At 33.4% G+C, this 17,263-nt stretch overlaps 3 pseudogenes; all 3 read left to right on the forward strand.

Moving 5' to 3' along the window:
* The first annotated feature begins 1,331 nt into the window (after positions 1-1,331).
* LOC120598126 (olfactory receptor 181-like) lies at positions 1,332-2,001 on the forward strand (annotated as a pseudogene).
* Positions 2,002-6,123: 4,122 nt separating this feature from the next.
* LOC120598127 (olfactory receptor 181-like) lies at positions 6,124-6,787 on the forward strand (annotated as a pseudogene).
* A 9,667-nt stretch (positions 6,788-16,454) lies between these two features.
* LOC120598084 (40S ribosomal protein S26-like) lies at positions 16,455-16,870 on the forward strand (annotated as a pseudogene).
* The last annotated feature ends 393 nt before the right edge of the window (positions 16,871-17,263 follow it).

Genomic DNA, 17,263 nt, shown 5'->3' on the forward strand with positions numbered 1-17,263 from the left:
CCCTCAAATATCTAATTCTATACTCTACCACAATCCTAGGTATTCCAAAGGAATCATCTCTATTTTCTAATCTGACTTCAAAGCTGGCAACAGATTATAGTAATAGAAAACTGCTTCAGGAGTTCATGAATGCCTCTAATGGCTCCCCAAATCCCCCTGAATAATTATGCACAGTAAGTTGGACATTGGCCTGATCATGATGATTTGATATACATATATATTGCAAAATGATTATCACAATGAGGTTAGTTAACACATCCATAATCTCACATGGTTACCAATTTTTTATGTGTGTGTGTGTGGTGAGAGCTTTTGATACCTACTCTCTTAGCACTTTAGAGTTTGTAATATAGTATTGTTAACTAGAGTCACCATCCTTATTAGGTCCCCAGACTTATTCATCTTACAACTAGAAGTGTACCCTTTGGCCACCTTCACCTATTTCCTCCATCTCCACTCCTACTCCCAGCAATCACCAATCTACTCTGTTTCTGAGTTTGGTTTTCTAAGATTACACATTTAAGTGAGAAAATACAGTATTTGTCTTTCTCTGTCTGATTTAATTCACTTAGCATAACATCCCTGAGGTCCATGCATGTTATTGTTATTGCAAATGGCAGGATTTCCTTTTTTTTTTTTAGACCGAATAATATTACATCGTGTGTCTGTATGTGTATCATTTCTTTAACCATTCATTCATTGATAAACATTTAGGTTGTCTTCATGTCTTAGCTATTGTAAATAATACCACAGTGAACATTGGTGTGCAGGTATTTCTTTGAGATAGTGATTATATTTCCTTTGTCTATATACCCAGAAGTGGGATTGCTGGATCATATTGTAGTTCTATTTTTAATTTTTTGATGAACACTCATACTGTTTTCTACAGTGGCTATACCAATTTACATTTCTACCAACAACACAAAAGCTTTCCCTATTCTCCATATTCTCACCAACACTTGTTGTCTTTTCAATAATAGCTATTCTAACAGGTGTGAGATATTTTGTTATGGTTTGATTTGCATTTCCCAGATGATTAGTGATTTTGAGCACCTTTCTGTGTACTCATTGGTCATTTCTGTATCAAGTTTTTCTGCCTTGGGAATTCACACAGGCATTTCTAGACTATCTTGTGTACACAATTTGTGATATTTTTTTTTCTCACAGACTTGACCTACTGTTCCTGTGCTAGTTTTTGAGAGACACATAGGATGATTATAGAAAACTTTTTTTTTCTTTTTGTACACAGAAAAATTAGAAGGGAGAATTAGACACATTCTAATTTAGAATCTCATTTCCCTATGATTTCTATTTCAGCCAAGAAGTCAGGAATGTCTCAGAAAAATCATTCCTTGACAAATGAGTTTATCCTCATAGGATTTACAGATCACACAGCACTGAACATCCTCTGATTTTGGTGTTCTTCGCCATCTATCTGACCACCATGGTGGGGAATCTTGGTCTCACGGCACTGATTTTTATGGAGCATTATCTTCATATGCCAACGTACATCTTTCTGGGTAATCTGGCTCTGATGGATTCCTGTTATTTCTGTACCATTACCCTCAAGACGTTGGAGAACTTATTTTCTGAGAACAGAATGATTTCCCTCAAGGAATGCATGTTATGATTTTACTTTCTCTGCCTTGCTGAACCTGCAGATTGCTTTCTCCTGGAGACAATGGCTTATGATCACTATGTGGCCATATGCAGTCCACTGCAGTACCACACCATGATATGAAAAAAAAATTGTGCATTCAGATGATTATAGGGACCTTCATAGCTAGTAATCTGCATTCCAGGATTCATGGAGAGCTTCTATTAAGGTTGACGTTTTGCAGGTCCACTCAAACTGACCACATTTTTTGTGATATTCTTCCACTCCATAAACTCTCATACAGATCCTTACATCATGAAGTGATGACGTATTTTTCAAAGCCAATTCGAATCTTCACCATTGCTACTATCTTGATCTCTTATATTTGCATCCTAAGATATTAAAGTTTTCCCACTATTTCTGGCAAATAATTTCTATGTATTAATAGTATTTTAATATTTGTTTCTGTTACTTATAATTGATAAACTTTTAAATTTGATATTCTCATATATATTGATTTTGTATTATGTGATATTTTATGCTTTTTTTTTTAGAATTTCTTAATCTTAGGTCTACTATTTATCAATATTTCTTTTTTTCTTCTATCTCCTCCTCCTCCTTGCTTTCACTTCTTTTCCTTTTTCTTTCTTTCTTTTTTGTTTTTGTAAGTTTAAATTTTTGCACTTCATTCTTGAGTCTGCCTAGAATTTGGTAGCATATGGCATGAATGGAAGATGTAACTTTATTTGGCTTGATTCTCCAAAAATCATCCAAAGATTAATTTAACTCAAATAAACATCCAGGGAGGAATTCTTTGGAAACCTGGAAAAATAATTCTAAAATTTTTCTAAAAATTTTAATAGAACAAATAAACTTGATGTATTATATTAAAATGTATGATGAAGTTCCGATCATTAAAATAATTTGGTTTTACAGAAAGCAACAAACGAACAAATAAAACAAATTCACAGACACAGACAACAGAAGGGTGGTTACCAGAGGGATAGGGGGGTGGGGAGAGAGCAAAAGTGGTCAAATTTATGATGACAGAGGAAGATTAAACTATCAGATTATCTATAATTTATTACTCCTATATAAAATAATAAAGGCATCGCAAATCAATACAGAAAGGATTGATCAGTGAATAGTCTGAGGTAAACTGGTTAACTGTTTATGTCTTTTGTGTTAACATTTATGTTTCTTCTCATTCCTAGATATTTTATAAACATAATTTGTATTTTTTTCTTTTCCCATAGCTTAAATTTTTATATATAGCACTTTTATTCAACTGGTATTCATTTTAGAATATTGTGAAGTGAGAATTAAAATTTGGTTTTTTTTTTTATAGCTAACCAGTTATTCAAAAGCATTTATTTACTAACTCTTCCCCTTCACTGATTTCTTATACCTCTTTTAGTTTATAACAGCCTCCTTTAGTTCATACCTCCTTTAGTTCATACACTCACAGGCAATACCATATGCACAGAGTGTATTTCTAGTCTGTCTAGCATGCACAACAACAACAACAACAAAAACAGTTCCAATCTCTACACTTATAGTAGGGAAGAGACATTTTAAGAAGTAATTAAACTAAGAGAAAAAAAGCAAAAATGTTTTATAATGGGGTAGTTTCTTCTGTCTATAACTGTAATCTAAATGCTAGGTTTCTATAGAGAGAGAGATATAAGATTCTCTATATATAGATACAGGTTTCTATATATAGAGAGAGATAAGATTCTCTATTCTATTCTTTCTTTTTTATGTGACTCCACATATTTTTATGGCTTTTAATATCATCAATATGAAGATGACCCAGAATGTATATTTCCAGTTCTGACATGTCCTCTAATCTCCAGACTCGTGTATTCAAATGCCAAGCAGGAAATAATTATTTGACTGCCTCAAAGATGTCTTAAATTTAACATGATCAAAACAACTCTTGAATTTTCCCGTAAACATGGTTTTTCCTGGTCTTCTCTGTCTTGATGGTAGTAACATCTTTTAACCAGTTGAGCAAGGGAGAAATTAGGAGTAATCCTCCATCTCTCTGCTATCGCATCCAAACTTTCACAAAATCTGTCAACTCTGCTTCTAAAATATATCTGAAATGTGCCCAAATCTCTTCACTTACACTACGTTTACATAATTCCATGCTATCATCTCTCACCTACACATTATCAAATGCTTCAGACTAGTATCTCTCTGTTACTTTTTTTATAACTTTTTAATTTTTATTCAGAAACCAACTTAAAAAATAGTACTAAAGGTGCATTCTAAAATGGCTAGTCTTCTGCCCACCAAGACCTATGCATTTTAATTACAGCCACATTTTAATTTTTTAAGCCATTTCTCTGAAAATTTACCTTTATATGTCTTAGTATCAGTTATAGACATATTAATCAATTTCCTGTAATGGTAAATAAATATTTACTTATTTACACCTCCCCACTTCTCTCTACCTTAATGGTATATCATAGTTTTCAATAATTTGATACATAGTTTTTATTAGGGACATGCAAACACTTTCCAACACTGAAACAACTAGTGTATCACGCTTATAGTTTCTTTGTATGATTTTCAGAAAAGTAAATAAAACTTTATCTTCCTATTCATTCAGTTAGATCCATCATGTGTATATCAAATATCTTTCTTAAAATCTCAACTATATTAAATAATCTTTTCTTTTTTATTTTAGAGACTTTTTCCTGGTGCCCTCTATCCTCCTGTTCCAGTCTGGGCCCAATGATCAGCTGTCCTGCTGAGACTTCTCTTTGCTGATTTCATGCATCAGATTCCGTTTCCAAGCTATCTTCTTATTCAGGGTTCATTCTCTTGTTTTGCTAGAAATCTTGGTTGCCTCTCTGTTGGTCAAGATTTGGCTCTGGACATGTTGTAAATAATCTTTGTTCTTTCTTCTCACATGATTAATAAAGCTTCCATGCCTTTGCCTTTAATCATGTTGTTCCTTCAGCCTACAAATCTTACCACTCATTTTCTGCTTATTGAAATCAAATCTATTCTTCAAGAATCAAGGGAAATGTCATTTCTTTGTAATGTCTTCTCTTAGTTTTCTAAGTTTCCTTCTTTGTGTTCACTTATACCTTGCTTATATTCTATTTTAATATTTAACCCAGTCTGAGCTGCTCTACATACAGTTATGTAAGTGATTTTACTCTCTAGATTGGTAGTTCCATAAAGGCAGGATTATTTCTTATTTTTCTATGCAACGTCCTTCCCAATCCCATCCCTGCTGAGGGCTCCTCTCTACTTAATGTTTGACTCAGTGATTTCTCTCTTATAATCACTCTATAAATGTTGAATTTAATGGAATGGAAATTTCTGCTACCAATTCAACAAGCATTCTTTGAGGGCCTATATTATTTGGAACTATGAAAGATTTGCAGTATAGAAAGTCAAAAAGAAAATTAATTCAGCTGAGAATAAACAAGACTTTCATATGAAGAAAAGCTGAACAAACATCCAAGTGAAGCATGATTAAAAGCCCTTCGTCTCATAAGGACAGTAATTATTTTACAGGTCAGAAAGTTGCAGATAACTTCATGGAGGGAATCAGACTTCATATAAAAACTGAATAGGATTTGGACAGAGGAATAAATGAAAGAGGACATTTTAGATGAGGAGTAGATTCTGAATAAATATTCTGAGTTATGATTTAATTCTAGTGCATCAAGGAATAGCAAAGTGATGAGTATGTCTCTGGAGATGGATTCTTAAAGGTAAATGGTAAAATTAAAGTCATAGGTGATATAACCCCAGTCTATGGAGACCTAGGGATTCTAAGATAAAGGAAAAAGACTTGGTTTGGAGAGTAATGAGCCAAAAACATTTCCAGTCCATAAGAGCATATCTATAATAGAAAAAGTATGGATATGGAATATCAGTTAAAGAGTTCTGTTATGATGCATAAGTAAAACTAAAGAAGACAATGCCAGAGATGGTGCAGAGGAGGAACTTATAGAATGGTCAGATTTTCCAAAGGGAGTAAAGGAGGAGAATGTGACCACATTTTTGCCTATATTCCACAAATCCAAATCTCTCTTCAAATCCTCTTAAACTCTCACTTCCTCCATTAAGTGATCAATATGTATTTTTTCTCTCTCCACTATAGTTTTCAAGTGTGTATGTGTGTTGGTGGGGGCGGGGTGCGGGGGGGGCGTGGGGAGTGGAAAGGGATCTCAAGGGTGTAAAAACCAACAACATGATCCTATTCTTAAGCTGACTTTAGTGATGTCTGTTTCATTTAACCCTAGAATATCAAGTTTTTCTGCCTTGGAAATTCACACAGGCATTTCCAGACTATCCTGTGTACACAATTTGTGATATTTTTCTTCTCGCAGACTTGACCTACTGTGCCTGTGCTAGTTTTCGAGAGACAGTACAGATAGGATGACTAAAGAAGACTTTTTTTTCTTTTTATACATGGGAAAATTAGAAGGGAGAATTAGACACACTCTAATTTAGAATCTCATTTCCCTACGATTTCTATCTCAGCCAAGAAGCCAGGAATGGCTCAGGAAAATCACTCCTTGACAACTGAGTTTATCCTCATAGGATTTACAGATCACCCAGTGCTAAAGATTCTTCTGGTTTTGGTGTTCTTTGCCATCTATTTGACCACTATGGTGGGGAATCTGGGCCTCGTGGCATTTATTTTTATGGAGTATCATCTTCATATGCTAATGTACGTCTTTATGGGTAACCTGGCTCTCATGGATTCCTGTTATTCCTGTGCCAGTATTCTCAAAATGTTAGAGAACTTAATTTCTGAGGACAGAATGATTTCCCTCAATGAATGAATGATACAATTTTACTTTCTCTGCGTTGCTGAACCTGCAGATTGCTTTCTCCTGGAAGCAATGGCTTATGATCACTATATGGCCATATATAAGCTCACTGCAGTACCACACTATGATAGGAAAAAAATGGAGCATTCAGATGATTACAGGGACCTTAATAGCTAGTAACCTACATTCATGTAGAGATTCTGTTAAGGTTAACTTTCTGCAGGTCTACTGAAACTGACTACTTTTTTTGTGATATTCTTCCACGCCATAAACTCTCATAAAGATCCTTACATTAATGAAGTAATGACATGTGTTTTCAATGCCAATTTGAATCTTCACCATTGGTACTGTCTTGATCTCTTATATTTGCATCCTAAGGTATTAAAGTTTTCGCACTATTTCTGGCAAATAATTTCTCTGTATTAATAGTATTTTAATACTTGTTTCTGTTATTTATAATTGACCAACATTTAAATGTGATATTCTCATATATATTGATTTTGTATCATGTGTTCTTTATGCTTAGTTTTTTAGAATTTCTTAATCTGAGGTCTACTATTAATCAATATTTTTTTTCTCTTTTTCTTTTATCTCCTCCACTTCCTCCTCTTCCTGACTTTCCACTTCCTCTTTCTTTCTTTTTTTTTTTTTTTGAAAGTTTAAATTTTTGCACTTCACTCTTGATTCTGCCTGGAATTTAGTAGAATACAGCATGAATTGAAGATGTAACTTTATTTGGCTTGATTCTCCAAAAATCATCCAAAGATTAATTTAACTCAAGTAAATTTCCAGGGAGAAATTCTTTGGAAACCTGGAAAAATAATTCTAAAGTTTTTCTAAAAAATTAATTATTAATAGAACAAATAAACTTGATATATTATATTAAAATGTATGATGAAGTTCTGATAATTAAAACAATTTGGTTTTACAGAAAGCAACAAATGAACAAATAAAACAAACTCTTAGACACAGACAACAGAAGGGTGGCTACCAGAGGGATAGTGGGGTGGGGAGAGAACAAAGGTGATCAAATTTATGATGATAGAGGGAGATTAGACTTCGTGTGGCGAGGACACAATGAAATATACAGATGCTGTATTACAGAATTGTACACTTGAAACTTACATGTTATTAACCAATGTCACCTCAATAAACTTAATAAGAAAAATGTGGTTTTAAATAGAGAATCAGTAGGTATATCAATTGAAAAAAATGGATTATCTACGTTTCATTACTCCTATATAAAATAATAAGAGCATCACAAATCAATATGGAAAGGATTGATTAATAAATGGACCATGGTAAACTGGTTAGCTGTTTTTCTTTTTTGTGTTAAAATTTATGTTTCTTCTCACTCAGAGATAATTTATAAAAATAATTAGTATTTTTTTCTTTTCCCATTGCTTAAATTTTTATATATAACACTTTTACTGAACTGGGATTCATTTTAGAATGTTGTGAAGTGATAATTAAAATTTGATTTTTTTATAACTCACCAGTAGTTCAAAAGCATTTATTTACTAATTCTTCCCTTTCACTGATTTCTTATACCTCTTTTAGTTCATACACAACCAAACACTCACAGGCACTGGCATATGCACAGAGTTTATTTCTAGTCTGTATAGTTTGCTCAGCAAAAACAAAAACAGACAGTTCCAATCCGTACACTTATAATAAGGAAGAGACATTTTAAGAAGTAATTAAACTAAGAAAAAAAAGTAATTAAACTAAGCAGAAATATGTTTTATGATTGGGAAAGATCCTTCTAACTATAATCTGAATGCTAAAATTGTATAACATTCAGATATAAGATTCTCTATTCTATTATTTCTATTCTTTCTTTTTATGTGACTTCACATATTTTTATGGCTTTTACTATCATCAATATGAAGATGACCCAGAATGTATATATCCAATTCTGACATGTCCTCTAATCTCCAGACTCATGTATTCAAATGCCAAGCAGGAAATAATTATTTGACTGCCTCAAAGATGTCTTAAATTTAACATGATCAAAACAACTCTTGAATTTTCCCGTAAACATGATTTTTCCTGGTCTTCTCTGTCTTGATGGTAGGAACATCCTTTAACCAGTTGAGCAAGGGAGAAATTAGGAGTAATCCTCCATCTCTCTGCTATCGCATCCAAACTTTCACAAAATCTATCAACTCTGCTTCTAAAATATATCTGAAATGTGCCCAAATCTCTTCACTTACACTACGTTTACATAATTCCATGCTATCATCTCTCACCTACACGTTATCAAATGCTTCAGACTAGTATCTCTCTGTTACTCCTTTTATAATTTTTTAATTTTTATTCAGAAACCAACTTGAAAAATAGTACTAAAGGTGCATTCTAAAATGGCTAGTCTTCTGCCCACCGAGACCTATGCATTTTAGTTACAGCCGCATTTTCATTTTTTAAGCTATTTCTCTGAAAATTTACTTTTATATGTCTTAGTATCAGTTATAGACATATTAATCAATTTCCTGTAATGGTAAACAAATATTTACTTATTTACACCTCCCCACTTCTCTCTACCCTAATGGTATATCATAGTTTTCAATAATTTGATACATAGTTTTTATTAGGGACATGCAAACACTTTCCAACACTGAAACAACTAGTGTATCACGCTTATAGTTTCTTTGTATGATTTTCAGAAAAGTAAATAAAACTTTATCTTCCTATTCATTCAGTTAGATCCATCATGTATATATCAAATATCTTTCTTAAAAACTCAACTATATTAAATAATCTTTTCTTTTTTATTTTAGAGACTTTCTCCTGGTGCCTTCTATCCTCCTGTTCCAGTCTGGGCCCAATGATCAGCTGTCCTGCTGAGACTTCTCTTTGCTGATTTCATGTGTCAGATTCCGTTTCCAAGCTATCTTCTTATTCAGGGTTCATTCTCTTGTTTTGCTAGAAATCTTGGTTGCCTCTTTGTCGTTCAAGATTTGGCTCTGGACATGTTGTAAATAATCTTTGTTCTTTCTTCTCACATGATTAATAATTTGGTTTCTATAAATTCTAGATTTGAAATAACTTCCTTTCTAATGTTGAAGGCGTTCTTCCTTCATATTCTAGCAAGCCGTGCTACTTTTGAGAAATTGCATGTCATTCTGATTCCCATTCCTTTGTTATCTCTCTGGAAACTTTTAGAAGTTTATCACTGGCTTTCTAAAATTTCAGAATAAATATATTTGGCATTTTTTGTTCCTTCATTTTTCTACATAGTGATGGAATCTTTCTTTCTCTTATCCTTGCCTTCTTGGCTCTGTTTTCTGTTTTCCATCCCTTCCCTTTTCCTTTCTTTCCTTCCCTTTTCATCTCTTCCTTTCCCTTTTGCATCCTTCCCTCTCTTCTCCTTCTTCCCATCTACTCCCTTATCTTTTGCTCTTCTTTCCCTACTCACTTTCCTGCCTTCCTCCCTCTAGCTCTCTCTTTTTCTTTTGCTCTACAGAATCAAAGCTTTATTTTTTTCAATCAAGACAAACCCGAGTACAAAATAGATACAATTCCCATAGGAAAAGCAGAATTAACAAACCTAATTAGCAGTATTCAGACTAAGTTGTTTTTCTGTTATCCTATGAAGATCATTTTCAATATTATCATGATGAACCCATAGATTTTAATATAATTATCAGCCTAAATTCATTATAACTATTTTTCCTCTGATGCCAAAATTATCTCAAATTTGGCATATTGGAACTTAACTCAAAAACTTCAATATGATTTCTGAGTCCTTCTGATATGACTGCAGTGGTTTCTGACATTTCTTGTTCTCTGGCACAACATATGTAAGTTAAACTTGTGCATTTTCTGCCTCAGAAAGGGAATTAGATATTTTCTGAATAGGCACTATAAGCAATAATATTCATGATTCTGGTCTATATTTCTTCTGTTTCTTTTTTAAATAAAAAACACAAACATGCATGCATACCTACACAATCTTTTTTTTTTCAACCATACTACCAGGTAAATTAACCTTCAAGCCAATAAAAATGTTTCTAATGGTGTTAGCATTAAATTCGCTCATTCAACAAACATTTAGTTATTCCAAACACATGTTCTGGAATCACATTAAGTTCAAATCCTGATTCTGCCACTCAACACAATCTTATTTCCTCTTCTTTCTTATTCAGATGGTACAACACACACACACACACACACACACACATACACACACACAGTGGCTTTTATTTTTTTTTAATTTTACTTTACAACATGACGTGGAAATTATTCCACATCGATATGTACTGATATTTCTCTTTTTTTCTTATAATCATGGAGTACTCCACTGAGTATTTAGTCAAATGGTATCTTATGAATGTCTTTTAGATTGTTTCCCATACATTATTTGATACATCTCTAGTCATACCCTTACTTGGAGCCTTTTTAAATCATTTTGTTTCAGTTGTATCTCTTGTACAAAGTATAGAGCTGTTTCCTTTTTGAGTAACACTGAAAATATTTTTATTGCAATAAGTGAAATAATTCCACTTACATTAATTTCTATGACTGATATGCTTGTTCTAAACTCTCTCATATTAATTAATATTTACCAACTGCATTATGTTATCTTTACTGTTTAATTATAAGGTTTATTTTACTTTTTATATTACTTTTTTGAATTTTAGATGGTTTGAATCATTTAGTTATTATCTTTATGTTAATTAATTACTTATCCAATTCCTCCCTTCTGTTTATGATGTCACATTTTATTTGTCACCTTTAATTATATTTTTATTATGACTAGTATTTATGTGGCAGTTAATGAACTCATTCTACATTAGCTCTTCTCTTCTGCTTATTTTTAAATTTTTTATTTTTATTTTGAAATGATTTTAGATTTTCAGAGTTCCCATGTACATTCTACCCAAGTTCCCCTAATGTTAACATTTTAAAAATTCTTTAAAATTTTTTTTTTATTAAGTTTATTGGGGTAACATTGGTTAATACAATTATATACTCTAATGTTAACATTTTAAATAATCATGGTATGACTATCAAAACTAAGATGTTAACTACAGGCTTTATTTTGGATTTTATACTATATCCATTGATGTCATTTTCCTGTTTCAGGATCCAATCCAGGATACTAGTTTAGTCAGTTTAGTTTCATGTTTCCTTACTTTGCACCAATCTGTGACAATTTATCAGTGTTTCCTTGTCTTTTATGATCTTGACAATATTGAAGAGTACTGATCAAATATTTTGTAGAAACCCTAAATTTCTGTTTGTCTGATATTTGCTCATGATTAGATTTGTATTATGAATTTGGAGAAGGAATATCACAGAAGAATCCTTCTCATTGTATTATATTGGGGGTACATGGTGTCAGCATGACTTACCACAATACTCATATTGCTAACCTTCATCACTTGATTAAGGTGGGGTCTGCTAGGTTTCTTCCCTGTAAAGTTAATTATTTTTTTTTAAACTGTTTATTAGAAACAAATCACTAGCCCAGACTGTACTCAGGGGGAGGGGGATTATGCATATGTCCTGGAGGGAGAAGTGTCAAAGAATCTGTTGAAATATGTTAACACCACCCCAATAACTAACAAATATTTTGGGAATATAGTTTTAGACTATAAAAATATTTCTTGCTCACTAGTTGGTCTTGCTCACAGCAATTATTATTGCAATGTTCTAAGGGCGATTTTCTATTTCTTTGATTCTTTTTACATGTATTAATTGGAATGTAAAGTTTACCTAGATATAAAATTCTTGGCTCACAATTTTTTCCTTATATTTATTGAAAATATTGATCCAGTTATCTTGCTTTGTATGTTGCTGTTGAGATGCCAATCTGAATTCCTTTCTTTGGGAATAAGATTGTCTTTCTATGTGAAGGTGCAGATAATTTTTTTTTAAACTTGAAGTCTAATACTTTTACTAGGATATATCTTAGATTTCCCTTTTCTGCATTAATTATTATAAGCATTATTAAAGCCTTCTGTTATTTCTTAAATTGTTCTTAGATTATAACTTTAAATATTATTTTTATTTCATTATTTCTTTTCTTTTTCAGAGACTCCAGTTTAATGTGTGGTATATCACCCTTGCTAATTTTCCATACAATCAAAATCTCTTTTTACCTCTTCTTTTGTTTCACTTTCATTCTCGTAATCATTTCTTCTCCTCAATGATCCTAATATAGATAAAGGAATCTCCCACCCCTTGAGAATCTTGTAATTTAATCTTAATTACTAAAATGATTGTCTTTTTCTCCAATTTATTCTACTTGTAGTCAGTTTTCATCTTATATATTTCTTTTTGTCCATCTCTGTTTTCATTATTGATAAAGGTTTCTTTCATAGCTACAAATAACTGTTTAAGGAAAATAAGTTTAGTTGAGGTGTTCTGTTGGAATTATTCTCTTTCTATGGTTGTTTGTCTTGAAAGAATTTTCATCAAATAAAATATTTCTATTCATATTTTTAGTTTTCTTCTCTTTTTTTTGGTTTTGTGTGGAGGTCTATCATTTTTCTATTTTGGGGGAAACACCTATTTTTTTTTTTCTGGATCAGCAACAGTAGATGATTCTATTTAAGCAGGATCAAGGGGATACTATAGTTTACTAAGTTATTAGTGAGAGCAAGTGTGCTTCTCTCACCAATAACTCACCTATTCTGTTGGTGCAGTGATTTGCTACTTATCTCTGAGGGGTATGGTTATGTGTGTCTCCTTGTGATTTTCTTTTGTTTCTGCAGCAATTTGTTCAAATTGAGGCCCCAAGAAACAGATCCTGAAATGGAGATGTGCATGTAAGAAGTTTGTTTTAGAAATGCCCTCAGACTTAATACTTATTGAGGGAGTTAAGGAAGTAAGATTGGGTAGAGGGATACACTGAATGTAGACACAACAAAGACCTTGGCCACAAAGAAGTGAGGGTTTGGGATTTCCCTTCAGAATTCCCATGCTTTAAGGCAGGGGCCTGGAATTTATACCTTCCATGGAACTGTCATTGGATGGAAGCTGCCCTCAAGGACGGATGTGACCTTGAAAAGAAAATTCTCTTCAGCTAAGGATATTTCATAGAGATGGAATCAGTTGAAAGCTATCAGCTATTACTAGCACTCTTACAATTGGTGAAATAAAAATGGGATCTGGGATACAAAACACAGATCCAGTATCAGCCACCTTTACACCATTCAGAGCTACTTATTTCTTATAATAAGTTCTAGGGAAAGCATCCCCCCCAAGCCCCAAACTTCAGTCTTTTTCCTTTCCTGTAAAGTCTTTCAAGGTGCTTAATGGCTAGGCCTGCAGTTACCTCTGCAGTGAGTCACAAGACCATACTATATTTATCTTCTCCCTCCTCTTCATTCCCTTCACCTTCACCGGATATCTCTGCAGGTCCAAGTAAATAACATGGTGAGATAATCCAGATTTAGATCCCTAGGGAATCTGAGCTTCTAATTACCATTTCCTTTTCAGGCTATGATTGTTGTATTTGTTGATTTACTGTCAAAACTGAGTAAAAGAGTACCAACAGATGTCTGTGGATCGCCTAAATGCCAAACGTATTTTTTCTGCCCTCAAGGGGTAACAGCCAGACCTCTTTCTGATAACAGGACTTCTTTTCTAGCCTGGTGATTTCTTGGAACAAGAAATCCAAAGTGACTGGGGATAGCTATAGCTTTACATATGATGGGATTCTTGCTGTGTCCCCTGATAAGAGCATTTACCCTCTGAGAACAAGGATCTCTGAACCCATACAGTTCGGAGATGTGGAAATGTAGAGTGCAAATTCTCCAAGAGGGTCACTTGGAGAACTCTTGGACCCAGGTACTCAACCTCCTGAGGATATGGCACCATATAATGGTCATTGATTTCTGGTGGTTGCTGCACTATGGAAGATACCTCAACTATACCTTTGAAAGGCCATTTCATCATTTATTAAGCCATTAGCCTCTGGGTAATGTGAAAAAGAATAGAACCAGTGTGGCATGTTTATACTTTTTATATCACAGCCTAAATTGCACATTATTTAGCAGTGTAAGTTCTTTCTCCCCACTCGATTATGGAGCTTCTTGTCAGGAACCACAGTAAAACTAAGAACTTTTTATCTCCACCATGTTCACATTCTATGCTGACTCTACATATTGTTTTTTCCAACAATACCCTGTATATTGTAAATACTTGATCGAGGGTAAACAAAATTGAAAACTCAGGAATCAGTAGAGCATATACTGAGGATCTAGTTCTATTTGTTGTCAGGACCCCCAAAGACGTATAACATCATCAGTGACTTAAGTAAAGACTTTTACAATCAAGAGACATACAAGTCACACTTGATAAAGATGCAAATGTATAATAAAAGCAGGTAAGTATCATGTTGATCAGGAAAAGGAAAAATCAATTTAATTTAAAGAACTTAGAAAAGTCCTCATGGAGGAGATCAGATATGAGCTCAAGGATGAGTATAATTAGGATTGAAAGAGAGGAAGAAGGTGTTTTAGATGAGGGAAACATGAGCAAATTAATTAAAGCAAGTGCACGGAGGAACAGTGAGGGGATACACGTTGCCAAGTGCTCTGAGGTGAGTGGAAAAAAACAAGATGATAGATAAGATACAAGTAGACTGTAGAGCACCTGGAATACCAAAAATAAAGAAAATGGATTTGGTTCCATTTTGGGAGAGTGTCATTTTTTTTTCGCTAATTAAACAAATATTTTTTAAGCACTACAAAGTGCCAGGCATTGTTCAAGGTGTTGAAAATGATGTAATGAACATAACAAAGAAATTCCTTCCATCTTATGTCTATAGCTAATGATGGGGGTCAGGAGAAAGTGATTGATTATAGATATACTAACAAATAAAAATATAGCATATTGAAGGGTGATTAGTGAAATGAAGGAGGGGAAAACAGAGTAAGAAAGATAAAGGCAGTTAAACTAAAAAGGAAGAAGAGCAAATTCAGTAATTCATATGTGGAACTAAATGATATTCAATTTTTCAATGAAGGTTTTGCAAGATGTGGTGATAAATTCAACTTGCAGAGTGAAGAAATCGATGACTCTGGCTAAATCTACTACACCTTTTAGTCTCCTCTCCAAATCTTATTTAATTTTCATAAACCATATTAATTCCTCCAGTAACAGGTCAAACCAACCTGAGACTCTTTCCTGCTGGTTTTACATTTCATTCACAGAATAAAAAACAATTGTAAAAGTGAGGTCATTTACATAAGAATCAGCTAGATGATCATCAAATGACCTTAGTAACTTTAGTAAAGGTCATTTGCTTTAACCTCATTGCCTCATGGGTCATCTTTAATCAATGTCATGTTGTTTATATCCTTTGGGGACTGAATTTACCCATAAAAATATAAGGATGTCATTGCAGGAAAATCTCTTTAGCATTTGATGGAAAATTTTAACTTCGCATTACAAGGAACATAATTATTGACACTGACCAACAGTCTCACAGATTTCATTGTTTTAATCCCGAATGTTTTAAAGATCAAAATTTATATTCTGAAATCCTATGAGAACTAAACATCATGAAGAAAACAATGAGATGTTACAAAACTCTCGTGAAATCTAGGTAAAGGAAGTAGTCTAATTTATTTTTACTTTAAGTATTAGCATCCATAAATGTTTATCTATCTGAATTATTTAGCATTCTGAAAATTTTTCTTCTTTGAATTCAATTTCTTACTTATCTTTCCAGCTCATCTCAAAACTGAAGGCCATGGGAACTAGGATGAGAATCAAACTGCAATTCACTCTGATCTTTTCTGATTATAAGGTAGAATTTCAAAATACTGTATACAGGTGTGAATACAGACAAATTCTGTTAAGTGATTCAGGCATGTACATTGAAAGTTATTTCTAAATTAACTAACTAATTAAATGGCTTCTATTTAATTTTTTTAACACCTACAGCACCTGGTATTCCTAGGTGGTATTTAATATTTTTAAATGAACAAATAAATAAGATTTTCAGCCTGTATATAGGCTGAAAAATTTTATATACCAACAGGCTGGTTGTCATTAAAGAAACAAGAGATAAAAAATGTTGGGGCTCTTTTGGCTCCTCGCTTCCAAGATGACCAAAAAAGGAAGGAACAATGGTCATGCCAAAAAGGGCAGGGGTCATATACAGCCTATTCGCTGCACCAACTGCGCCCGATGCATATCCAAGAACAAGGCCACTGAGAAGTTCATCATCTGAAATATAGTAGAGGCCACAGCCGTGAGAGACATTTCTGAAGCGAGTGTCTTCAATGCATGTATACTTCCCAAGCTATATGTGAAACTGCATTACCGTGTGAGTTGTGCCCTCACAGCAAGATAGTCAGGAATCGCTTTCGTGAGGCCTGGAAGGACTGAACACCTCCACCTCGATTTAGACCTGCAGGAGCTGCATCAAGAACTCCACCAAAGCCCATGTAAGGAGGTAACTCTGAAGAATTATTCTCTGGAAAAAAATAAAGCGGAAATTATACTTAAAAAAAATATTGGCAAAAATGTAGAGAAAAGGGAACACTGGTGCACTGTTGTTGGGAATGTCAACTGGCATAGCACTATGAAAAACAGTATGAAAGTTTCTCAAAAAAATTAAAAATAGAACTACCATATAATCCAGCAATCTCACTTTTGGGTATTTATCCAAAGAAAATGAAATTATTGTCTTAAATAGATCTGCACTTCCATGTTCACTGCAACATTATTCACAATAGCCAAGACATGGAAACAACCTAAGTGTCCATCATGGGGTGAAGGGATAAAGAAAATGTGATATATAAGTATAAATATATATCTCCTATATTATACACACACACCACACAGCACACACATACACACACACACACACATACATACACAATGTCCTCACTTAACA

This window comes from Pteropus medius, unplaced genomic scaffold, assembly GCF_902729225.1.
Source record: "Pteropus medius unplaced genomic scaffold, Ma_sr-lr_union100, whole genome shotgun sequence".
NCBI classification, from domain to species: domain Eukaryota; kingdom Metazoa; phylum Chordata; class Mammalia; order Chiroptera; family Pteropodidae; genus Pteropus; species Pteropus medius.